The 27,155-nt window shown below is 39.5% G+C and overlaps 1 long non-coding RNA gene across 1 annotated transcript; it reads right to left on the bottom strand.

Annotated features, from left to right (window-relative positions):
* On the bottom strand, positions 1 to 23,360 carry LOC138752705 (uncharacterized). The gene is made up of 4 exons (XR_011350856.1): positions 23,208 to 23,360; positions 22,657 to 22,704; positions 3,050 to 3,098; positions 1 to 459 (listed from the first exon to the last, which is right to left on the bottom strand). It is a non-coding gene; the product is annotated as an uncharacterized lncRNA (long non-coding RNA).
* Positions 23,361 to 27,155: the final 3,795 nt, after the last annotated feature.

Raw genomic sequence — 27,155 nt, 5'->3', positions numbered from 1 at the left:
ATGAATATTTTCTTTGTCCTGCTGCACGAAGGCATGGCTTTTTATTAGCTGAGGATTTCAAACAGAATTGAATATTGTATAATATCCCCAGTCATTGGTGCAATAGCAGACAATGATTGGAGCAAGAACATAACAGTTCTATCTTGGATGATTGACCTCCAATCACAACCATCTTCCTTCATGCAATATGTGACTCTGTCTATTGGAATGTTTACCCATTAATGTCCTTTGACCAATCTCTCCTTCATTTCTTCCCGATTTCTGAAACTTCACCTGCCCCACAAGCCCCAGCCTCGATGCCTCCACTTTTTAAACAAGGTGGCGATGTCTGGAGAGCTACTGCTATTCTCCCAATAGTTGTTCATGTCTACAATCTTGTTTCCAATGTTCCTGATGTAGCTCTGCTCCCACATGAAAAGACAATTTGATCTCATGTTCCTGAAGTTTGTAGCATCAGGTCTGTGACAGAAACAAGAACCACAATTTTGCTTCAAACAACAATGTCTATGCCACAGAATTCAAGTTAAAGCTTTATTCTCATCTTGTCTCCCAATTCTACCTATTGTACTTTTCAATTATATAATTTGATTGTAAATGAGGTATTTTTTCAATACATCAACATAGAGCTAACTCCAAGTTTAAATATCCAGATCTATCATGCTAACCATGCAGAAAGTAACATATTTCACCCAAATTAACTACCTAATTAAGGCTAATATGCTACTCTTTATTTCTGATCTTCTCAACATACAAGAGAATTAAATCCTGTAACTAAAGCATTCACAAAAATGGTGTGTAGTCCTTCAAGTTTTCAAATTGTAATCCTTTAGACATTTTGTAATCAATGAGCAGTATGCATCATGGTCAATATGGTTTATGGTGTGAAAAATAAAAAATTACAAAAAAAAAAAATTGGTTATTTTGATTGCCATTCTAAAACTTTTTTAGGCTATTGTCTCCTTTGGTTTCTACTCAAAATTTATGAGGTCCCTCCCCTGTGAAGTAGTCAAGTTTAGTTGGTTTCTTCCGATCTTCACTCCTACCAACAACAAAATAAAAATATTTATGATTTCAATCCATTTCTCCCCTCACCAACCCTTGAAGTGTGGGAGTGGTGGAGGGTGGGGTACATATGATCTCCATTGAGAATGGCTGGTTTGGAGCATAATTATGGAGAATTGTAACTTTCCATTTATTTTGATTCCCGAAAAAGATTAATTTTTGCATTTCGAATTTTCTCTAATTTTTATAAGACATTTTTTCATGGATTTGTTAAATCTGTGGGAGGTTTTGGTGCTTTGTTAATCAATTTATGTGAAGATGCAAATCATTAATTAGCTACACGTCCAGGTGTAAATATTGCATTAATTGTTTTAGATTTAATAATGCTAATACATATATTTATAGAGAGTGTGTGTGTGTGTCTGTGTGTGTGTGTGTGTGTGTGTCTGTGTGTGTGTGTGTGTGTGTGTGTGTGTGTGTGTGTGTGTGTGTGTGTGTGTGTGTGTGTGTGTGTGTGGAGTAATGCCATTTTGCTTTTCTGAAGTGAGGTAGTAACTGAGTCAAATGTTCAGGTCGCTGGGAATAAAACTGAAAGATGGAGTTTATTTCAGTTACAAATATAACTGTACTTAATTACTGTAAGATCTGTAACTGAAAGATGTGGGCTGGGCACTTTAGACCAAAGTTCTGTAAATGAGAGCACGACGACTTCTTTTGTGGATATCTATGCCTAGAGGAATAGCAAAGCTTTAGGTATTCTGGAAATCTATTTTTTAAGGTGCTTGGAAGCTGACAGAGAGGAGCATCAGAACTCTAAACTACTCTGCCTGCGCCTGTCAGTGAGAGCAGCCATTAATTTTCTGGCTACTTGGTTCTTTCAGGCACCAGCAGATGATTTATTTTCTTGTATATAAGATAAGGCACTATGTCCACCTGCATTCAAGAGGTGACTGATGCAGTGTTCTAGAAGACTCACAGGTCCATCCATTTCAAAAATATGGATAAGGAACAGTTACAACATTATGCAAAGTGGTAGATCCTTTGTAGTTTACTGCTCCCTGCATTCTTTAATCATTCAGTAAAACATGCACCTGGACATGAATAAGGAATGTCTTATGGCAGGCCCGTGTACCAACTGAAGAGATGCCAGTGCTGTATGAGGCTTATTGAGCAAATTAATTTTTATTTTAAATGAAGGAGACACATTTGTCAATGCAATTGTGGTTATCATGTATTGAATACTGTATCCATTTTATCTGATTCAATGTTAGTCATTAATCAGATGGCAAGGACAAACTTTATGTCGTTAACTGAAATCTTGTACCATTTAATTCGTGGTAAGGACAAACATTTGAAAAATTGGAAACATCCATTATTAACTGGTGTATGGCTATTGTGATTCTTAGACTATTTTTATGCCCATTTTATTTTATCATTTGACAAATGTATGCTTCTCACTGCATTTCGAGGGCTATTTCCTTGGCCTTTCCATGATACCAGTTTCATTGATGGAATCTTCATGATGTAATTTGGAATATGAGTGTTATAAGAGAGAAGCATCAACATACCTCAAAACATGTTTACAGAATGGTCCTTAAGTGGATATATAACTTGAACTGTCCAATTCAAAGATTAAATAGGAGGAGCAGCCAGTAAAGTGCAGTATATATCACAAAAGGAAACCCTCTTTGACTGTCAGGATGCAATCATCTCCCTGCAATTTGGATAAGGATCCACTCCACCCCTTGATGGGGCCTCAGATAGTGAGAGGTTCTGTGCACAAATGTTGTAAAATGTAATAGGTCCAGTCAGCTTTGCAGGTAGAGATGGGAAGTCAAGGCAGAACTGTCAAGGAAGTCTGCACTAAATTATAGAATCACAGCACAGACAAATACCATTAACCCATTGATCCCACATTAAATCCCCTCAAGACCAATCGAAACAGTCCTATTTTCAACTCTTGAATCATAATTGGATCTGTCCCCACCATCTTTCATGCAATGAATTCCAGATCATTACCACATTCGTGATCAAGTTCTCTTCTTACCTCTGCTTCTTTTGACAATCAGTTTAAGTCAGTCATCAGTTTCTTCACCCTTTTATCAATGGAAATATGTTTTATTTACCCTCTGTGTTGATATCCCTACCAAAACAATTCAACCTTCTCTACCTGAAGAAAAATTCCTAAATTCTTCACTTTATTAAATTTATCTACTCTAACCTTCGCGCTTTCCTTGCATAATCTTAAATAGACAAAGTTTTAATTTTTTTTTAGTTCTTCACAGTATGCTTCAATTTATAGAGCTAAAGACCTCATATACTTCTATTAACCCTTTGGACTTCATGATCCTGTTTTCAGGGACTTCCAACAACCACATATACTCCATGTCCCTCTTTTCTGGGACTGCTTTTATACCCAACCACCAGCTGGCTCGTAAAAATTATCGGAGTCCAAAGGGTTAAACATGATTCCCAACCCCTCTTGCCTCCCTCATGGACTTCTCGCATCATCTTTAGAATTGTACCCACCTGGGTCTTCAATCTTTCCATCAAAATGTTTCATGCTGCATATTTAGCCCCCTGCTTTATGCACTTTACACATATGACTTCATGGCTAGGTACGACAACATCACCATTCTACAAATTTGCTGATGAACCCACAGTAGTGAGCTGTATAAAAAGAGGTGATGAAGCAGCAAACAGGAAGGAGATTGAAAACTTGACTGTATGGTGTACTAACAAATTCTCACTCTATGTCACCAAAATCAAGGAGCTCATTGTGGACTTCAGGAGGGGAAAACCTTAGGTGTATGATTCAGGGATTATTGGGGGATCAGAGTGAAGAGGGTGAGCAAATTTAAATTCCCAGCAGTCACTATTTTGGAGAACCTTTCCTGGACCCAACACACAATTAGGAATGTACATCAGAGCCTCTACTTTCTCAAGAGTTTGCAGAGGTTTGGTATGACATCACAAATCTTGGCACACCTCTACAGATGTGTAGTGAAAAATGTGCTGACAAGCTGCATAATGTCCTGGTAGGAGGGCACCAACCCCTCTGAGTGGAAAACCCTGAAAAAGGTAGTGGACACAGCCCAAATCATCACAGGTAAAACACTCTCCACCATTGAGAAAATCTATATGGGATGCTTCTGTGGGAGAGAAGCAGCAATCAAGAATCCACACCCAGGAAATGCTCTATTCTCATTGCTGCCATCAGGAAAGAGTTACAGATCAAAATCAGAATTTATTGTCTTGAATATGTCACAAAATTTGTGTTTTGTCGCAGAATTACAGTGCAAATATTGCTATAAGTTACATTTCAAAAATAAATAAATAGTGCAAAAAAAAGAAATGAGGTAGTGTCTGTGCTTCATTGTCCATTCAGAAATCTGATTGGAGAGGGGAAGGAGCTGTTCTTGTGTTACTGGGTGCTTGCCTTCAGGGTGCTGTACCTTTTTCCTGATGGTAGCAGTGTGAAGAGGGCATGGCCTGGGTGATGGAGGTCCATGAAGATAGAGGCTGCTTTCTTAAGCTACCTCCTCTTGTAGATGTCCTCAATAACATGAAGACTGGTGCACAAGTGGGACTGGCTGAGTTAACAACTCTCTGGAGTTTTTTCCTGCCCTGTGCATTGGCAACTCCATACCAGATAGTGATGAAACTTGACAAAATGCATCCCACAGAACACCTGTAGAAATGTTCAATAGTTTTTGGTGACATACCAAATCTCCTCAAACCTCTCATGAAGTACAGCTGCTGGCGAGCCTTCTTCGTGATTGCATTGACCTGGAAGCTCCAGGACAAATCCTCAGTGAAGATACATTCAAGAATTTGGAGTTCTTTACCCTCTTCACTGCTGACCCCTTGATGAGGTTTGGTTCATGTTCTCCTGAAGACCACAATCAACTCCTTGCTTTTGCTAATGTTGATCTCTCTCCTCCTGTATGCCACAAGACATGTTCCACTAGGAACAGTTGCTACCTCTCCACCATCAACTTCTAAATAGCAGACTCACTCAACAACTTATTTAAGGGCTCTTACTTTGCACATTATTTAAGACTGAATATTTACTTTTTTCCTGGATTTGTACAGTCAGATTTATACATTTCTTTCTTCCTTTACATTTCTTGCTTTGTATACATATCTTTTTCTTGTGTGCAATTTGCACTACCGCGAAGCCACTGTGTACCATCTGACACACAGGAAAAAAATTCTGAACGTTGTATGTGATGTAATGTAGGTATTCTGACAATGAATTTGAACTTTCAAGTGTAAATTTTTCACTTCTTTTTATTATATCTTCCTCTAGTCCATCTGCCAGGAGCCATTTTCCTCCCTCTAAATATTTGTCCTTCTATCACTGGTGCATGGTAGCTGTGGCATTTATCATCTTCAAGGCTTGCAGGACCCTATTTCAATACTTTCAGATAACACAAAGCTTGGACATATGGTGAACAAGACCATTGTAAAGGATATTTACCAGAAAATAACTAGCCTGTAATTTCTCCTGAAGTCATTTTTTAAAAATAATATTTCTCCGGTTAAGCTTCCGCTCAACAGTAAACTCCAGACTGTTCTATTATTTGATGATCATTTCAATGTCACTTCCAATGGAAATAGTCATTGTCTGACAATTGTGTGCAAGAGTGCTTCTTGCCACTTGTCACACCAAGCCTAAATATTTTCAAGGTTTCATTATCTAAATGTTTGTGAATGGAACCAAGTATTTTGCAATGAGCATATATCTGATCTCAGGATAAATAGAAGATCATTGATGAAGCACCTCTGGACAGCTGGCCTTAGGATGCGTTCCTAATGAACTCCTGTGGTTCTAGCCTGGGACTGAGCTTACAATTCTTCAAAAGGTGCATCCTTTGTCCTTTGTGTAAAGTTCAACTTCAAGTTTGCTGGAGGCCCTTAATAAAAATGTCAAAAGAATGTCTCAGTGTCAAAGTAGTCTCTCTCATGTTACCACTGCAGTTCAGTTCTTAATAAGCATTTGGTCATTTATGAAGTTAAGAGGAGGAAAGATTAAAACAAGAGGACATGAGTTAAGAATTAAGGGGCAGAGGTTTAGGTTTAGAGGTAACATGAGGGGGAACTTCTTTACTCAGAGAGTGGTAGCCGTGTGGAATCATCTTCCGGGAGAAATAGTGTCGGCGGAGTCAATTGTATTATTTAAGAAAAGGTTGGACAGGTCTATGGATGAGAAGAAGATGGAGGGTTATGGGCATTGTGCAGGGAGGTGGGACTAGAAAGGGGTGTTTGGTTCGGTGCGGACTAGAAGGGCCTAATGGCCTGTTTCCGTGCTGTAATTGTTATGTTTATGTTTATGTTTACAGCTGATGACCATTTTCTGTGCTGGTCACTTCAGGAGAATGCTGGCATTAATAATTCACTCAACTCATAATAGCTGAGAATAGTTCCAAATATTTTAGTCTTAAACACTCATATGTTAAACTGCATCATTATAGAAGGTGGGCTTTTCATGAAGTCATCTCTTCTTCATTGCTTCATTGGCACCATCTTTTATAGCTCTAGATGCCAGGATGATTAAGCGTTGATGTAATCCTTTCGTGTGGGATCAGCTCATCACATCTATATGGTACTGATTCCATTGTTCAGGATACATGCTGCAGCTTCACCAAGTTGGTGCATCATCATTAGGTTTGTCTGATGCTGACTCATGTTATACCAGCATTCATCTGCTTTCTTGATAGCAAAGATAATGATGAATATGCAGGCTATGAGGTAAGAGAAGGCAATAGAAACAAATATTCTACTGTTACTGGCAGCTCACAGTGGTTCATGGATGCCCATTTCAAGCTACTGGATCTGTTCCATCCCTTCAAGCACAATCGAAGTGCGCACAACATCGTGAGAAAATGGATCTTCACCTCCACAAGAACAATGTGATGGTTGATCTCAGAAGGACTGAAATCTATTGCTGTATCTATGACCAATCATTTGGTGAAGAGGAACTCAAATACTTTGGTTGGCTCTCTCACAAACAACTGCAGTTTCTGACTGGAAACCTGATATTCATGTTTCGACCCATGTAGTTGGTGGTGGTGCTGCCAAGCACTACTGAAATGGACATTGAGGTCTCCCAGTCTGTCTACACTTGTCAGTGGTTCCTGCATGGAATAACAGTGATTCAACTGTTGATGGAATGGGAGGAGGGATGTGGCTGACTTCTTTGTCAATGTGACTTCAACAGTCAGCTTTGGCAAAAAAAAATTGCTTGGATCAATACTCTTTTCCTCCAGCTTCCAATCCCTTCTCTTCCTTATCCCATCTGAGAGCTACCTTTCTTAGTCCACTGCCCTCTCCCCATCACTTCTCAGCTTTTACTCTCTCACCTGTAACCAGCTACCTCTTAAAAGTCAGCCTATGCGGATTTTCTGTATATTACAGAAAAACATGAGAAATGTTTAAAGTTATTCTTTTGAAATGTAATCGTGTCCAGATGTTGTTGTTCTAATCTTTTTAGAGACTTCTTTCAATTCAAGCATACCTCCAGATGTATGTGGAGAGGATCTTACATGATCAGTACGTTGGTACTAAGTGTGTATTGGCCTATAGGACAAAACTTAACCAAACAGATTTAGATAAAGAAACAGACAGGTTCAAAATAAGATTTCCTGGCATTAATGAACTGGTAAATTTTGTGACAATCTGATAATTTTATTGGTGTAGCCATTGGCACTAACATTTATTTAATGGATTAATTTAAGTTTCCCCTGGTTCCATGATGGGATATATCCTGATGAATGACTCAACCCTCTTCAATCAAGCAAAGATAATACTAGTCTTATTCACAAGGTGTATGGTCTTGCTGAGATGAAGTGCTTCAGAGGGCATTAGCACAGGTAAAAAGACGTCTTGATATAATGTGGCAAAATGAATAAATTACCTCCTTTTTATACATATCAAAAGATGCCCCTAAAGCTTTTACACTCAAATACCTTCTAAGCCATCTCATATGTTATAATGTACATAAATACAGCCACCATTTTACATGCAGCTTTACATAAAATTACCCAGATTTTCTGTTTCAATACTTAGTTGAGAGATACATCCTGATCAGGACAATTTAACTGCCCTTCTAGAAATAGCCCTACAGTGTTTTTGGTATGGATGGCCTTCCACTTAATACCTCAGGTGAAAAAAAAACAATGGCTCCAAAGTGGCAGCTTTGCTCTAATGCAGCATTGAAAAACTACTTGGGATATGATACTAAATTCTCCAGACTGCGATTCTCAAAATTCCAACTTAAAGAATGCAAAACCACTCACATTGAACCAGAACTGGTACTCTCTGACAGTGTTACATGGCCTAACATGGGTAAAGGATAATATAATATTTTGAACTGCTGACCTTCCTTAGCTAATTAATTTTTGTTTTCACGTCCATGCCCAACATGTAGCTTGGCTTCAAAAGGACTGGGGAAATTTGTACAGGTACTTCCATTGGAATATGGACCACTAGTGCTTTTCAAACAGTTGTCTGGGCATTGCTTAACTATCATTGCCTTCTTATATCAATTGCATGGATTGTGAAAATAGGAATACAGCCGTGTGAGACAATTGTTCAGCAGGAATGATTTTAGTTAAAATCCATCCTTGTCTTGAATTTATACCATTATGAAATTTCAAATGTTTGGAAGACCAGTTAAGCTGAAGATCATTTATTTTTTCTTTCAGCAATTCTGCACATGTTTCAATGTTGAACCTCTAAATATTTTGAGCAAGGAAACGTATGCCCTTTGCAAAGCAATTGCATCTTAATTTCAGTGTATTGAGAGTTGCTGGATTGTGAACACCGTTGAAAGTTTGCAGTCACATTGTCAGGGACAGTGGTTTCACTGAAGGCTTTTAAAACTTGCAGCAGTATCTGAACCAACTGGGAAAATGGGCTGCAAAATGAGCAGATGGAATTTAATGTGGACAAGTATGATGTGTTGCATGTTGGGAAGACTAACCAAGGTAGCATATACATGATAGGGCATTGAGGAGTGCCCTATTTTTGTTGATGCATCTAATAACCAGAAAACACAAAACAGTAACCTCTGACAAATGCTTTACTGTTAAATTCCACAAATACAATGTATAACAGGAGCCCCTGGAAATGGCATCCACCACCAACCAAGCACAATACCATTGTAGCTAGTACAGTGGCTGCAGCGGGTCCAGACAGCCAATAAAAGTGGCTGTCTACATTCCCTTTCTTGGGCAACCCCTTTCACATATCACAATCCATGTAGGTGTCGTATGTTATAATAATTATAATTCAGCAGTGAACAGTTTAATGCCGATATTTTGGGTTGGGCTTACAAGTGTACCTGAAGCGCGTTATGTAGTAGCCATGGGTGGAACTGGATGCTTGGGGAGCTTCAGCCTGAAAGGAGGTGTCACCCGTGGTCTCAGGGTTGTGGCCATTTGTTTCATGGGTTGTTACTGAGGGAGCTCCAGCTACCCTGGGTTTATGTTCCAGATCCTGGTTTATAGTCTCACCAGGAATGGTTTAGGATGGGGGTGGCTCCCTTACAGGTAGGATGTGTCGTCGGTTTCTCCGATACATCCTTTCTTCTGATTTTACCAGGTATGACCTGGACTCCTGACAACTCCTTTCGACTATGTCCATATGGTCATAGCTCTTCTGCTTTCCCTTCTGCTAATGGCACGAGTGACTGGCTGTTTCTGTCATAGCATCTTTTCTGTATTGGCCTCCTGTTTAGCAGTTGGGATTTAATTTCTTGCAGGTTCTTTAGCTGAGGCTCCAAGAGTCTCCTTGCCACAGGCAGAGTCATGGCAAGGCATTCATGTCTGCCTGGAAAAGAATCATTGCACTGGAGAACCCAATATTGTGTCGCCGGGGATGTTCCTTAGGTTCAGCAGGTTTAGGAACACATCCTAATTTTCCCTTTGGGACTTCTCCATGAGTTTCTTTGCACTCCTCAAGGCTCTTTCAGCCAACTCATTTGACTGTGGATATTCTGGGCTGCTAGTGATGTGGTTGAAATCCCATTTTGTTGCAAAGCATCTGAATTTCTCACTGGTGAACAGGGGGGGGGGCCTCATGCACTGAAAAGTGTCTTTTTAACTTGATAATGACTGCCAATGAGGTGAAGTTAGGTAAAAGGTCCATCTCAAACCATCCAGAGTATGAATCGACAAGAACCAAATACTGTTGACCATGCCATTTGATGATGCCTGTTGCCATGGTTGACCAGGGGAGGTCCGGCACCACGTGAAGCTGCAATGGCTCTTTCTGTTGTTGAAGTCTGGTGCTATTGCACACAGCAAGCTTGTATCTCCTGGTCTATGTCTTTGGTCATCCCTGGCCAAAAACCTATGTCTCTAGCCCTGCGTTTGGTTGCTTCTGCCCTTGGGTGTCCTCTGTGCAGGATGTTGACATAAATATTTTGCAGTGAGCTCTGAACTACTGCTCTCAGGCCTTTCATTATGACTTCATCATCAATGAGTAATTCGTCTCGGAGTGATAAGTAGGGTTGCATTTCAGGTGGTAGGCTACGGTGCTTGATAGGCCAGCCACCCTTGATAAAAGTGTTCAGGGTCCTCAAAGTTGTATCTTCAGCTGTGTGCTGTCTTAGTTCATCCAACCGGGAGGAGGAGATATGCATTACTGTCATTATATCAAACGTGTCCTCTTCCTCAACTTGCTAAACCATGTATTTTCTGGGAGCACGAGATAGTGGATCGGCTAAGTGCATTTCTTTTTCGCAATTGTAAGCTGAAGTCACGTATTTCTGAAGCCTGAGCATCATTCTCTGTAATCATGCAGGGGTCGGATGGATTGGCTTTTTCAGAATTGTGACCAGAGGTAAGTGGCCTATCTCTATGGTCATTGGTCTGCCATAAATGTAGTTATTAAATTTTGAGCAGGAGAAAACTACTACCAACAACTCCTTCTCTATTTGGACGTATCTGATCTCTGTGGTGGTGAGTGACCTGGATGTGTAGGCCACTGGTTTCCTATCCTACATGTATGCTGCACCCAGGCTGTACTATGATGCATCACTGGTTAGCATGACTGGTCTTCGCACGTCGTAATACAATAGAACAGGTGGGCCTGTCATGCCTTTATGATGCATGGAATGCGTTTTGTTGTTGCTCCTCCCAGGACCAAACCACATCTTTATGCGTCAACTGGCTTAGTGGGGCGATAAGATCACTGGTGTTTGGAATGAACTTGGTCAGGTAGTTGACTGTACTCAGGAAATGTTGTCACGTCTGTCGGTACCAGCATTTCACTGATTGCTCTGGTCTTTGAAGGGTTTCCCTTCAGACCTGCGCCTGTGGAAACATGGCCTACATAACCAACCTGGTTTAGCTGAAACCTGCACTTACGGGGTTGAGTTTAAGATTAACCTTCTGGGTTTTGTCAAGTACCTTTTTAAAATTTGAGTCGTGCTCTTCCATGTTTTTGCCACCTATAAGTACGTCATCAACAATGATGGGAAGGAGTCACGTGATGGAGTAGTGGCCGGACGGTGAACTCCAGCCCTCTCCAGAAAAGTCGGAAAAAACAAAGGAAAACACAAAGGCACAGAAATAAAAGTTAAAGAAAAGTGAGTATAAAGGTGGAAAGAAGATGGCGACAAAAAAAGAAAAATCGAAATCAACGGTAAGAAGAGAGGAAGAGAAGACAACGGAGGAAGAAGGAGAAGGCCTTACCTGTTCAAAGAGGCCCGCGGTGGAGAGAGAAACCCGCTCCCTCAGGTCGGTAGAAATTGGACTACAAAAATGGCTCGCTGAGCCGAGTAAAAGTGCGCAACCGCGCATGAAAAAAAACACACCGATGGGAGGGGTGACCAGCTGGGGAGTCGATCTCCACAGCCGGCAACGACAGCTGCAGAACACCTGCAGCAAGAAGAGAACACAGAAGACAATGGAAACAAGAAAGAAGAGAAGAAAAGGGCAACAAAGAAACAACAGATGGCCAACCCAGAGGAAGAAGAAGAGGAAGAGTACAGTGAAATAGAAGAAGAAGGGAAAGGCAAGATAAAGGATTTACTTTCTCTTATTAAAGAATACATGGAGTCATTTAAAGAATGGCAAACACAGGAATTTAATGATTTAAGAAGAAGAATAAACAACACAGAAGAGAAAATGAATAAAATAGATATGACCTTAACAGAAATGGGAAAAAAAATGGACAAGATGGAAGAGCGGGCAGTAGCAGCAGAAATGGAGGTAGAGGACTTAAAAAATAAATTAGAGGAATCTAATAAAAAAGTTATAGAGACACAAGAACTGTTAGCTCAGAAAATAGATATAATGGAAAATTATAACAGAAGAAATAACATAAAGATAGTGGGCCTTAAGGAAGATGAAGAAGGCAAGAATATGAGAGAGTTTATAAAAGATTGGATCCCTAGGATCCTAGGATGTCCAGAACTACAGCAAGAAATGGAAATAGAAAGGGCACATAGTGCATTGGCCTTTAAACCACAACCACAACAAAAACCAAGATCTATTTTAGTAAAATTCCTAAGATATACTACAAGAGAAAAGGTACTGGAGAAGACAATGGAAAAAGTAAGAGAGGGCAACAAGCCACTGGAGTTTAAAGGGCAAAAAATCTTCATTTATCCAGATATAAGTTTTGAACTCCTAAAGAAGAGAAAGGAGTTCAATACAGCAAAGGCGATTTTATGGAAGAAAGGGTATAAATTTATACTAAAGCATCCAGCGATATTGAAAATATTTATTCCAGGATAACAAAACAGACTATTCTCGGATCCAGAAGAAGCACGAAAATTTGCAGAACAATTACAAAATAGACTGAGGGATGAAGACGTGTAATGAGAGTAAAAATGATCTCGATTGATATGTATGTGGGTAAAGAGGTATAAGAATGTATAGGTATAATGTGCATATGTGAATGTATCTGTATTTAGAGGAAAATATAGATAGTATAGACAAGAATTAATAAGGGAAGGTAATGGAATAGAGAGAATAAGGAGGGAATTAAAAGAGTGACCTTTGTTACATATGAAAAGTGAAATTTTTTCTGGGGGGGGCTGGGTGGGGGGGAGTTGCGGTAACTGCAAAATCAGTTGACGCTTGCGAGTGAATTCGCAAACCCAAATGGAAAGGGGAGATGTGGTTGTCCGACAAGGGATAAAGGACAACTCAGGAGGGGAAGGGGAGATTGGAGCTAAAGAAGTTATAAATAGGAGAATAAGGAAAATGTTTGATGTTTTAGGAATGTTGTCTTATAAAGGGTTTAAAATAAGAAAACAGAAATGGAAAAGGAGGAAAGGTAATGATGGAAAAACGGAAAGGGAAGATAAACAAAGTGTAAAATGGCTACGTTGAACTATATGACTTTAAATATTAATGGAATACACCAAATTAAAAGGAAGAAACTGCTACATTTACTGAAAAAAGAAAAAATTGATATAGCATTTGTCCAAGAAACACACTTAACTGAATTGGAGCACAAGAAATTAAAGAGAGATTGGGTAGGACATGTAACAGCAGCATCGTATAATTCAAAAGCAAGAGGAGTGGCTATATTAATTAGTAAAAATGTGCCATTTAAAATAGAAGAGGAAATAATAGATCCAGCAGGGAGATATGTAATGATAAAATGTCAGATATATTCGGAGTTTTGGAATCTACTCAATGTATATTCACCTAACGAAGAAGATCAAAAGTTTATGCAAGATATCTTTTTGAAGGTAGCTAATACGCAAGGGAACATACTAATAGGAGGGGATTTCAACCTGAATTTGGATTCAAATATGGATAAAACTGGGAAAAAAATTAACAGAAAGAACAAAGTAACCAAATTTATAATTAAATCAATGCAAGAAATGCAACTTTTGGATATATGGAGGAAACAAAACCCAAAAGAAAAGGAATATTCATATTACTCGGCTAGACATAAAATATACTCAAGAATAGACCTATTTTTGTTATCAGCTAGTATGCAAGATAGAGTAAGAAAAACAGAATATAAAGCGAGAATACTATCGGACCATTCACCCTTAATATTGACAGTAAAGCTAGAGGACATCCCTCCAAGAATGTATAGATGGAGATTAAACCCCATGCTACTTAAAAGGCAGGATTTTAGAGAATTTATTGAAAAACAATTAAAAATGTATTTTGAAATCAATACGGAATCAGTGGAAGATAAGTTTATACTATGGGATGCAATGAAAGCATTCATTAGAGGGCAAATAATAAGTTATGTAACCAAGATGAAGAAGGACTATAATCAGGAAACAGAGCAGTTGGAAAGGGAAATAGTAAATATAGAAAAAAAATTAGCAATGAAGGAAGATACAACTAAAAGAAGAGAGTTGGCGGATAAAAAAATAAAATATGAAACATTACAAACATATAAGGTAGAGAAGAATATAATGAAGACAAAACAGAAATATTATGAACTGGGTGAAAAAACGCACAAAATCCTAGCATGGCTGCTTAAGACAGAACAAGCTAAGAAAATGGTATTGGCATCAAGGAAAAAAGACAAACAAATTACATATAATCCAAAAGAAATTAAGGAAAACTTTAGAGAATTCTATGAACAGTTATACCGAACTGAAAACGAAGGGAAAGAAGGGAAAATAGATGAATTTTTGACTAAAATTGAACTACCAAAACTACAAATAGAGGAACAAAATAAATTAACAGAACCATTTGGAACAGTAGAAATACAAGAGATAATAAAAAAATTACCAAATAATAAGACACCAGGAGAGAATGGATTTCCAATAGAATTCTACAAAACATTTAAAGACTTATTAATTCCACCCCTCCTGGATGTAATCAACCAGATTGATGAAACACAAAGCTTACCAGATTCATGTAAAATAGCGATAATTACAGTAATACTAAAACAAGGGAAAGATCCACTCTCACCAGCGTCATATAGACCAATATCTTTACTAAACACAGATTATAAGATAATAGCTAAACTATTAGCAAACAGATTAGCAGAGCAGGTACTGAAAATGGCAAATTTAGACCAAACTGGATTTATCAAAAAAAGACGCACAACAGACAATATTTGTAAATTTATCAACTTAATTCATGCAATAGAAGGAAATAAAGCACCTGCAGTAGCAGTTGCTTTAGACGCAGAGAAGGCCTTCGACAGAGTAGAATGGAATTATTTGTTCAAAGTATTGCAAAAATTCAGTTTACCGGAGAAGTATATTAATTGGATTAAAGCATTATATAAGGGACCGTTAGCGAAAGTGACACTAAATGGACATGTGTCAAAGCAATTTAACTTAAGCAGGTCAACGCGGCAGGGATGCCCACTATCACCTTTATTGTTTGCGTTAGCTATAGAACCACTAGCAGAATTGATAAGAATAGATAATAATATAAAAGGAATAAAAATAAAAGACAAGGAATATAAAATCAGTCTATTTGCGGATGATGTTATAGTGTACTTAACAGAACCAGAACTATCAATAAAAGAATTATATAAGAAATTGAAGGAATATGGAGAAGTGTCGGGTTACAAGATAAACGTAAATAAAAGTAAAGCAATGCCTATGAATAATGCGGATTTCTCAAAATTTAAGAAGGAATCTCCATTTAGATGGCAAATGCAGGCAATAAGATACCTAGGTGTACAAATAAACAAAAATCTCGGCCAATTATATAAACTCAATTATTATCCACTAATGAAAAAATTACAGGACGACTTAGAGCATTGGAAAGATTTACCACTAACACTAATAGGAAGGATAAACTGTATTAAAATGAACATTTTTCCAAGGATATTATACTTATTTCAGGCATTGCCAATACAACTGACAGAAAAATTCTTCAAAGAGTTAAAGAAAATAATAAGGAAATTTTTATGGAGAGGGGGGAAACCGAGGATATCACTAGATTAATTAACAGAATGGTATAAACAAGGAGGATTACAATTACCAAACTTTAAAAATTATTACAGAGCCGCACAATTAAGATACCTATCAGATTTTTATCAAACAAGGGAAAAACCAGACTGGACGAGATTAGAATTAGATAAAATAGGGGAAAAGATACCTGAACACATTATATAAATGGGATGAAAAATTGGTACAACATAGAACTTCTCCAGTATTACATCATCTCCTCAATATTTGGAATAAGATTCATGTAGAAAGAAATAAAACAAATTATCAATTACCAAAACTAATATTGATGCAAAATAAGTTACTCCCTTTTACAATAGATAACCTTTCCTTTAGAGAATGGGAAAAAAAAGGGATTAAAAGAATAGAAAATTGTTTTTCAGGAAGTAGATTCTTATCCTTTGAACAAATGAGAGATAAGTACAATATAACTGGAGATACAGCGCTGGCATATTACCAATTGAGATCCTACTTGAAGGATAAATTAGGAAGCAGTTTGAGTTTGCCAGAGGGAAGTAACCTTGAATATGTGATTACAGATACAATGTTAATCAAAAGATTTATAACAAATATGTATATTAAACTGCAAGAAAAGGAGAATGAGGAAACAATTGGTAAAACTAAACAAAAATGGGAACAAGATTTAAATATAAAGATAAAAAAGGAAACATGGGAGAAATTATGTTCTGGAACGATGAGAAATACAATAAATACGAGGCTACGTATGATACAATATAACTGGTTACACAGACTATACATTACACCTCAAAAGTTAAATAAATGGGACCCAACAGTATCTGATAGATGTTTTCGATGTAAAAAAGAAAGGGGAACAACAATTCATGCAATCTGGACATGTGAGAAAGTAGAAAAATTTTGGGAAGATCTCAATCAGATATTAAATAAAATAACAGAAAACAATATACCAAAGAATCCAGAGATCTTTCTCCTAAGTAACATAAAAAAACAAAGAATTTGGAATTGATTTGGAGGATGCACAAAAAAGATTTGTTAAGATAGCTCTAGCCGTAGCAAAAAAAATGTATTATGTCAACCTGGAAATTGGAAGATAATCTGAAAATACAACAATGGTATATAGAAATGAATAAATGTATTCCATTAGAAAAAATTACATATAGTTTAAGAAATAATATTGAAATATTCGAACAAATATGGGAGCCTTACATTAAATACAATAGCGAAAACCTACCGGGGACAATCACTACCTAAGTTGATGGAAGGAGAAGGAAAGAAAAGAATGGACTCAGTAGAATTTCTGGTGTATTTTTGTTGAATGACAACATTGTCTGACTGGTTTAATGTAACCTAGATTGCATACCCAAAATGGATGGGGGGGTGGGGTGGGGGGGGTGGCTTGGGAGGAGGGAGGGGGGGGGGAGAAAATGTCACTGTATATGTGTGAAAAAGAAAAAGTGTGTATCATGGCTAATGTGATTTATGGTGTGAAAAATAAAAAAATTAAAAAAAAAACAATGATGGGACAGGGATACCCCGCAAAGATTTGCTTTATTGACCTTTGAAATACTTCGCTGGCTGAAATTATTCCAAAGGGCATTCGCAGGGATCTGTATCGGCCGAAACTCGTGCTGAATGTAGTCAGCAGTGATGATTTGTAATCAAGTATGATTTGCCAGAAAGAATTCTTTGGATCCAAAACCAAAAAAACAGTTGTGTCGGCCATCCGTGCAGCAACTTCCTCCACGGTACACATTGCATGGTGTGGTCATTTTAAAGGTGCATTGAGGTCTTTTGGGTCAATGCAAATCTGGAGCTCCTGTCCATCATTTTTCTAAACAGCCACCATGGAGGACACCCACCCGGTGGGCTGGAAGACTGGGGTAATCAAGCCCAGGTCCTGCATCCTGTCCAGCGCAGCCTTAACCCTGTCCTTCATTGCTATTGGTATACGACGTGCTGAATGAACCATGGGCCTCACTTCTGTGTTGAGCCGCATGGAGTATGTCACTGGCAGTTTTCCCACTTCTTCCGTATAAAGGTTACTGTACTCAAATAAGGTTCTGTGCATCAGATCATCTTCAGCCGGACTTATCTGGTGTATCTCTCTGCTGAACGAAACAAGAACAATGTCCTTGCTTGCGTTGAGGCCCAGCAGAGGCAGGATGTCTTCTTGGATTATGAAAAAAGTTAGTATGTGCATCTGTCCTTGAACATAGCACTGCAGTTGCTCTTTGCCATCAGTTCTAAATGTTGCTGTCCCCGTATGCCACTAGACTTGTGGACTTTGAGCACGGTATAACCTGTTCGGTCTTCCTCAGTAGGTTGAACATTCTTCGTGACATGACGTTACATTTGGCTCCAGTGTCAATTTTCATGTCTATTGCTCTACCATTGATCTTCATTGTTACAAATGGTTCTTTATTAATTCTGATTCTTGTTGGGTCTCCTACCATCTAGGGAGTCAATCCATCTACATAATACTCATCATCCGAGTTGGTTTCTCCTTGCTCAGGTTCCAACTGGTTAATCATCCTTCTGTATCTGGGTCTCGGGGTGAGTTGCTGCCTAGCTGGGCAGCATCTGCTGAAATGGTTCAATTTCCGGCAGGCTCTGCACTGCTGGCCGAACACCAGGCACATCTCTCGTCTTGCCACATGGTCGCTGCTGCAGTTGCCACACTCTGTCCTGGGTGAGAGTGTAGTAGGGCTCGGGGTTGGTTTCGACTTCTTCTGGCTTCCGGCCACTACCTGTCTTGCTGCTGTGGAGGGGCTAGCTTTCTGCTGTCCTCTTCCATGGTTTCATAAGCCAGACACATGGAGATGGCCTTTGCCACACAGCAGTGGTTTTCTCATGCCTTTGTCACAGATGCTGCAGACCATTCGGTCTTTAATCAACTTATCACAGAACTCTTCAAAGTTACAGGTCCTTGCCCTGATTTTTAGGTCACTGGCATACGAGTGAATTGAGGCCTCTGGATTCTGGTATTAAATCTGTGCCTTTCCATCTTTAAGTTCTATTGCGGATTGCACATTTCTTGATACACTTGGGGTCCTCTCTTGACTCAGTCGAGTTGATAACAATACCCCCTTCACTCACCTCGTTTGCATATATGAATGACCTTTCCCTTTTGATGGCCTCAAAGCCCACCAAATTTGGTAAAGTGCATGCTTTGACTCGGGCAGACTTATCACTATGAACTGCCACGATGAAAATGTTGTATTCTTGTTCGAATACGCGTGAATTCTCGGCCACATTGGCTTCAAACATGAGTGGATCAGGCCCTTCTGAATTCATCAACAGTCACAAATGTGTTGCAAATGTGCCGTTGGTTACTCATTTTCACCTGAAGGCTTCAGGTTCAGACTTCTGACACCATGTTTGTTGATGCATCGAATAACCAGACAACACAAAACAGCAATCTCTGACGAATGCTTTACTGTTAAATTCCACAAATACAATGTAATGCAGGAGCCCTTGGAAATGGCATCCACCCACCAACCAAGCTCTGTCTTCTTTTTCAACTAGCATGCTTCATGGGGACTCACGCATGCACAATAGCATTGTGGGGAGTACAGTGGCTACAGCGGGTGCAGACAGCCAATAGAAGCGGCTGTCTACGCCCTACAACAGAGGGATCTAGTATTACAGATACTTAATTTCCTGAAAATAGCATTACAGGTAGATGGGGTTGTTACGAGCCCAAAGGACTCCAAAACCCAGCAGCAATAGACATTCACCAAGACAACTGGTTTTCAAACAAGTTATTTTTAATCAAGTTTAAACATTAAAATAGAATCAAACTTTAACTTAACTCTATATTTATACTTAACTATACTCTATACTAACCCAAATTAACCCCCTTCTAATTCTGTGTGTAAACTCAAGAAAAATTCTTTGGTTCACAGTTCAATCTCACTTCTTCTTCCATGTTCTTTGGTTGCAGGCAACTCTTACACTGTGTGCAGAATTTGACATGTATAAAGTTCACCAGGCTCAGGAAGGTTCTTGTAGGGTTTGCAGAGAGAAATATTTGTTGTTCCACCATTAGTCACTTCAAGGTCTCACTGATGAAACTTTCCCCATCAGGGTTTTCCAGATGGTAACCTCTTCCTCTAGGCCACCACAAAGTTCCACTCTGTTCCACTTATTCCTAGAGAAACATCAGTCAGATAGGACTTCCAGCCATCCACTGCTTTGGAACTTTTCATCAGTTCTTCCTGGATTGCACTGTTCAGTGTCCCACACACACTGACTGTGAGAGCTTGTGACCTCTCTCTTTCTCTCTCTCTCTCCAACTGAAACTCCAGTGGAAAGCATGTGACTTGCAAAACCCCCACCTTCTCCAGCAAATAACAAGAGTTCTTCCTTCTGCTCAAGCTGTTATCTTAAGTATAAACAAAACCCAGGTGTAACCTTTCTGTGAGCACTTTGCAGAAAGGGTACTTGTAGTCAACCTGACTCCAGCAAAACAGTGGTCAAGCATTTTATGAGCCATTAACACCTACTTGTGAAATGTGCCTAACATTTTCCAGAGATCCTGCAATGTGAATTCTTCAGTCTTTCAAATAAGATCTGTTTTAAAATGTTTGTAACCTACTCGAAATCTTATAAATTCTCCCCAAATATTATAATCATTACAGGGTCGTAAAGAGAGGTTTTGACACGTTGGTCTGGTTCTCAGGGATTGGCAAATACATGAACTATGAATCTGGCAGACCAGATATCTACTTGGTACTACAAAAGGGCCTGCTAGCTCTCTTAGTGACATCACATAGGAATGTTGAAATTTAAAATTTGGAGTTCTGCTGTCATTGAATTGGGTCTAACACTATCCTGCAGTGTCCTATAAGACAAATTCTGTACTAAACATAATTTCAATATTTACATCACCTTTATACCTTATGTAAATCTATGTAAATTATTCAAAGCAGAAAAGGAAACATCCATCTGAGTTTACCTTTAGTGTGAAACTGGAATATGAGGTGGGAGGTTGTTACAAATATTATGGGATAATTAGTCCAGCAGAAAAGGAGATGAATAGATTATGAACTTGTACTAACAGATAGATGGGACTATCAAAGGGAAATGAAAAGTGATAAAACCTGGGAATGCGAACAGGATAAGAGAGAGTCTGAGTCTTGTACCCCGAACAGCAGGAGTACAACTACAGGTGAACAAACTATGAAATTTATTTATGGAAAATAATTTAGTGCAATTCCAAGTTTTTGTACTGTTTAGAGGACCAGATTTTATTAATGATATCATATGGAAACGCAACCACAAGTCTTTATATTGGTACAGTGTTGTGGAAATTTCTCCATAATCCCCTCCCACTCTATTTTTTCTTCTTCTTCAAATTTTATTCAACCTACCTCTTTCATGGGGTTTCCATCATCCTTCCTAATCAGTTTTCACAAAACTCAAAGCTGCTCATGAATTGTGTCATAAACAAACTACATTAACATACTTAAAAACTCATAATCAAAACTCTGTGATCTTGACTTCAGCAATCCTTAAAAATTATTTTTGAAACACACTATAAAGATCAAAATAGATGGTTTGTAACTGATTTTTTTGTGTTCTCATGCAAAATCAATTGTGTCTGAATTTCTTAACTTCTTTTAACATTTGTTCTCTTATCCTCTCCTTTTATGTATTCCAATTTGGCTATTCAATTTTGGATGACAACAGCAGCATGCAGGTTCTGTTCATGCTCTGATCAGGGCAGGTAGAGGTAGCAACCATTGGATTCAGGCTTCAAGGATGGCTGCCCTTTCTCTTATTCCAAATCCCAGTGCAGGATTAGCAAGATGAAGTGAACTGTAAATGAAAAGTGCTCACCTTTATAAAATAACTACCAAATGAAAAAGCCAATCTCTCAGCAGGGCTTTGAAATTTCAGAAAGGAAAAATCATTGATTGCATTGTCAGATTCCAAAGCAGAATTTGTCAAGAGGAATTGGTCCAATGATTTTCATGTTCTGTCATCACTTTTAAAAATTTCCATAAGATCATGACATATCTGTTACCAAATGAACCAAAAGATGGACCTCTGCAGGTTGATTAAAGTCTCAAAATATGAAGGCTGGGCAGTCAGTTTGCATTTAACCAGATTTTAATTTAAAGGTGCTGAAAATTTGGAATAAATTCATTGAGGGAAATGGTAGAACTGCATGGAGCTGTAGAATTGAAAAGGTGCCATCAAAAATCAAAATATTGAATTCAGGAGTTGTGATGTAACCAAGACAGTGGTGAGGGCAATATTGGAGTACTGTATGCAATTTTCATCATCTGCTTATAGAAAAGATAGCCTAGGATTGAAAGAGTGCACACAATATTTTCATCAGAGTGCAATTGGGTGGCACCTGTTTCAATGGCTGGAATGGAGTTATACTGCATTGTATTGTTAAAATGTTTAAGGTGAAGAAATGACATTGCAAAAGAGTGTAATTTTATAGAATTATGCTTGCACAAGAACATAGGAGTAGTCCACTGCCTTTCCATTTATAAAGATCACAGTCTTTTTACCGCCAAGTCTCATCTCTTCTGCACCAGTTTCATTCGCCTCTCAATTCCAAGATCTTTCAAAAGTATATCTAGTTTGTCTTTAAATAACCCCAAATGGGCTAGCACCTAAACCTAGGTTCTCTCATTTGAGAACCTACCACCAGTGAAAAAATCTTGACATCTACCCTGTCATTTCCCCACCTGGAGTCTAATATGTTTCGATAAGTTCAGCCCTTCATTCTTCTAAACCAAGAAAACAGAACTTACTGTTTTAGTCCTTTCTGATTGGACAATCGTCTCAAACGAGTTGTGTTCCTGCAACAGTAGAGAATTGTTTCCCAGTTGGCCAGGATGCAATCCACCAACGTGACACCAGGAAAGCAAGAAGGCCTCGAGGTTAGACTCCGAAATATGACGAGTGCTACTTAGGCGGATTATGATTTATATCAACCCCAACGCATTTCCAATTTAAGCATGAACCGAACAGGAAAAGTAGAACAGAGCGGAAAGGTTTGGGAAAAAGGAGTTGCGCCTCGATTGGTGAAAGGGGCCCTTCAGCTCGGAAAGGATGCACGGGTGAGATCAGGCAGAGGGTCCCAGAGGCTTTTGGTGTTCCCACCCTGCCGGTGAAACGAGCGCTTTGCAGAGTGTGGGATTTATCTTATTCTTAGGGACCCCCCACCCGAAACGGAGGTTCAGAAACCCGTGTCTGAGCGGTGGGCACCCGGCACTGGGTGGACCTGCTCACTTGCTCTATTGTTAACCACGGGTGGGAGGGGGGGGGGGCGGTGATGGAACGGGGAACTTTCAAACCCCACCTCTTCCTTCTTTCCCCCTCTTTAAACGTTTTCACGAGGCGGAAAGGACAGCGTTGCGCCCAGTGGTGGCATTCATTATGGATACATATACACCTCCAGGCGTCTGGGATCCGCGGCAGTTTCTTGCTGCGGCAACAACCTGTTTAACGGGGGCTGGCGCGGGGATGGGGATAGGGCAGGGCAGGGCAGGGCGGGGATAGGGCAGGGCAGGGGCAGGGGCAGGGCAGGGGCGGGGATAGGGCAGGGCGGGGCTAGGGGCGGGGCTAGGGACAGGGCAGCAAGACTCAAAACCCCTCCTCTCTTGATGTCACGAAGCGGTGGGTCCGCCACCTTTTCTGGTGAAGGCACCTTGTGTTTCGCATGGACAATGACAACGGTAAATAATAATGGCGAATAAATCATCATTCCCCCCTCCCCAAGTCTAAATGAAATAACGAGAAATTTTTTAGAACACTCTTCAGGACTTCAAAATGTCCCAAGTCGTTACTCAATCAACGAACTACCGGGATCCAGTGTCTCTTCCAAAGGAAATGCTCTATTACTTCTATATTCTTTAAAAACTCAACCAATGCCAACATACACCAGAACACGTCCCAGTCGTGCGGGTTGGGAACTGGGATGTTTAAGATAACTTCGAATCGTGCGACGGGATCGGTGCAGCCCAAAGTTGGATCCCTCCCATTGCTGGAACGGAGCATCAGTCCAGATGAGGAATCCGCTGCTCAGGCAACAACCTGTTGCAGCCACAGGCGATATCGTGCAAACGAAAGCAAGTTGGGTTTTTTTTGGTTAATACCTATATTCCTCTCCAGGTGCGGCGGATAGGGGTGGAAAAGTTCGCGCGGTCCAATCGGCGGATTTGGGGCATTTGTATTGGTACGTCGCCCCTATAACGGGGAACGAGATGGAGTGAAGGGCTTAATGTTGTCCCACGACAAACTGCTCAGGAACCAGTTGCTCGGTCTGTCTCGGGCGAGGCTGGAGAATGTCGGGTTCTGAGTGGGACCCCTCGGCCACGCAGGCCTCTGCCGTCGACTCTGATCCCAAGAGTAAACTCGGGCATTGGAGAACCTGTATTCAGGTCGCTGCTGTGCGACGCTCAATTGGTTGATACTCGGATAACGATGACCAGTTAACGAAAGGAAAGATTTCTCGCACTGACAAAGGTTAAACAGACAATAGTTGCTCGAGTTTAGTTGGAATATTGAATACACCCCAGGATTCCCAGAAATGAGAGCTAATTTTCTCCATACCACTTTTTTTTTTAGCAGGGAATGATACGGATTCATGCTTTAAAGGGATCGGAGTGACATGTTCTCGGCCAGTCTCGTTAGTTAAGGTATGTCGATTTGTACCATCTACAGAATAGAGATTACACAGTAGGTTTCATGAGATCTGGTGTGCTTCACACCTAAAACATCCCTGGCAGATGTGGTCTTTCTGCATTACATCCAGAGTGGAAAATCTTGGAACTCTGATTCATTTGAAGTTCTGGTGCTGCCTGCAACAGGACAGCGAGGATCGCATGTGCCGTGGGACTAATCTTATTTACCTACACCCCGTGAGAAGAGCAAAATTGCTTCCCGCTTTGACACGTTTGCAAAGTTAATGGAATTCTGATTTTTTTTTTCAAATTTTGAAACTGTCTTGGCATTGCTGGTGGTGACTTTAAAGACTCAACAAACGTTGATGCAACATCAGTCTCTAGATTTGTTGAAAGTGTCACTTGAAACTCTTCAGTCATGATCTGTCTCAACTCTTCAACTGTAACACTCAAGTCAAGTCTATTGAAACTCTCAATCTTCCTCAGTATTCTTTTGGGTATGTTGCACAGATATCAAGTGGTAAACTTAAACGGGTCTGGATCTCTTATTAACACTTGCAGGATAGAACTTCGTTCTGTAGTTCTCAAAAACCTCTCCAATATCTTGCTTTCTGGCTACCTGGAGTCATTGTAATTTGAACTTTTTTATTTATTTTGATATTTCCTTTGTTTCATCTGCTTTTCCTTCCAGATTTGACTGAACCAGGTTTGAGTCTTTTGTGTTTCTGTGTGTCTGTAGGAGTGCATGTTGCAGTACAGTGAAATATCAATAAATAGTTCAAAAGGAAATCTGCAAGACAATGTTTCAATCTACTTTTCATGTTTCTTAGTGTCTCTTTCATGTACAATTGATCTCTCAACTTCTGTCTAAGAAGTGAAAGAGATGTGAAGTGATGACGTATCCATGTCATTTCACAAATTTTGTAAATTGAAAAGACCAATGTTTGCATTATCCAATTACAGTCTAATCATGAAGCTTGTGAATTGGAAAAATGAATGTAAATTCACCTGTATGGTAGTGGATTAAGTAGTGGTTTCTAACTCCATTTTCATCACCTCATTCCAGTTTGAATGACAATTCACTAAACTAGTAGACTATCCACACTTCTGTTATATGTATTCATCTGCATGTGTATGACATCATTACACTCAGCATAATGACATCATCACTCATATATGCTGTGTGCTGTGGGGAGCCATTTTTGATTTGTATTAAACAATGAATGAAGCATCACATCTCCACGTGCAGTGTATTTCTAAATCTCAAATACATAACTGATTGGCGATGAGGATCGAAATGGACTTCCTGGATGCTCCAGACATTGGAGTGAAGATTTTTCAAAAAGAATCACAACATTATCTCCACAGTGGACCCCACAAGCTCAGGCACAGAGAACAATGAGAAAAGAACAAAGCCTCAAGATGGTGGAGTCACACTTTGGCAAGTTTGTGGACTCTGAAGAAAACTAGTAGGTCTATGTAGAAAGATTTTATTATCGCTTGTGTTGCCCATAATATAACTGATACTGTGCCTTTTAATCGAAAACAGTCACTATTTCTAAGCCAGAAGTAAAACATTTCAACTGGTAAAATCTCTAATAGCATCAGGAACAAAACCTTATGCAGAGTTGTGTACTATAATAGGGACACATCTAAGTCCCAAACCACCTGTTATGGCAGAAAGACAAACATTTTATTACAGAAAAAAGGAGAATCAGTAAGCACATTTTTGGCTGAATTATGTAAACTATCAATGTGAGTTTGGTGAATTTTTAAACGAGGCATTAAGAGACCGATTGGCAATGGGTTTATCAGACCACAGGGCCAGACAATGATTTCTAAGTTTAAAAAAAAGTAACATAATTTAGCTTATGATACAGCCTTGGGTTTCGAGATGGTCGATAATAACTTGGACATCTGCCAAAGCGAACCACTAGTGGTAGGCAAATTTTCCCGCCAAGAATGCTTTTGCTGCGGTAAAAGCAACCACAGTTGTGCTAGTTGTTATTTCAGAAGATCTAGATGTCATCACTGTGAAATAGACGGGCACATCAGAGCCAAATGCCTGAGAAACAAAGGTTAAAAAGGGTAAAAGAAAGGACCAAGATACAGAAGGCATCCCACCAGAGTAAAACGGTGGAGAAGAAGGATGAAAGCCCCAGCACTGAAACAAACAACTCAGAGGAAGACAAGACTGTGGAAGCCATGTATATTCGTGAATTAGAGGATAGAAAATTGGAATTCTACATCCAGGTGAAAATCAACAATGAACCTCTTCAAATCGAGTTGGACACAGGGGCAGCAGATTCACTAATGCCATTAAATTTCAAACAGCAACTGCTACCCCAACTTAACATTAAAGAGAATGACACGGCGTTACTCACGGTCACAGGGAATAAACTCAAGGTGTTTGGAAAATGCAATGTAAACGTGATATGTAAAGAACAAACACTGAAAAGCTTACCCCTCTACATCATGAACACCAAGGGGCCAACATTGTTTGGAAGAAACTGGCTATCACACATTGAACTAGATTGAATGAAAATTAGATCCATAATGAACTTATGCCTAGAAGAGAAGGGCAAGTCAAAACTGGATCCAGTTCTCAAGAAGTACCAGGCGGT

The sequence above is a fragment of the Narcine bancroftii genome, chromosome 2 (assembly GCF_036971445.1).
Source record: "Narcine bancroftii isolate sNarBan1 chromosome 2, sNarBan1.hap1, whole genome shotgun sequence".
Taxonomy (NCBI): Eukaryota; Metazoa; Chordata; class Chondrichthyes; order Torpediniformes; family Narcinidae; genus Narcine; species Narcine bancroftii.
The sequence above is the reverse complement of the archived record's forward strand: the minus strand, read 5'-3'. Positions and strand labels throughout refer to the sequence as shown.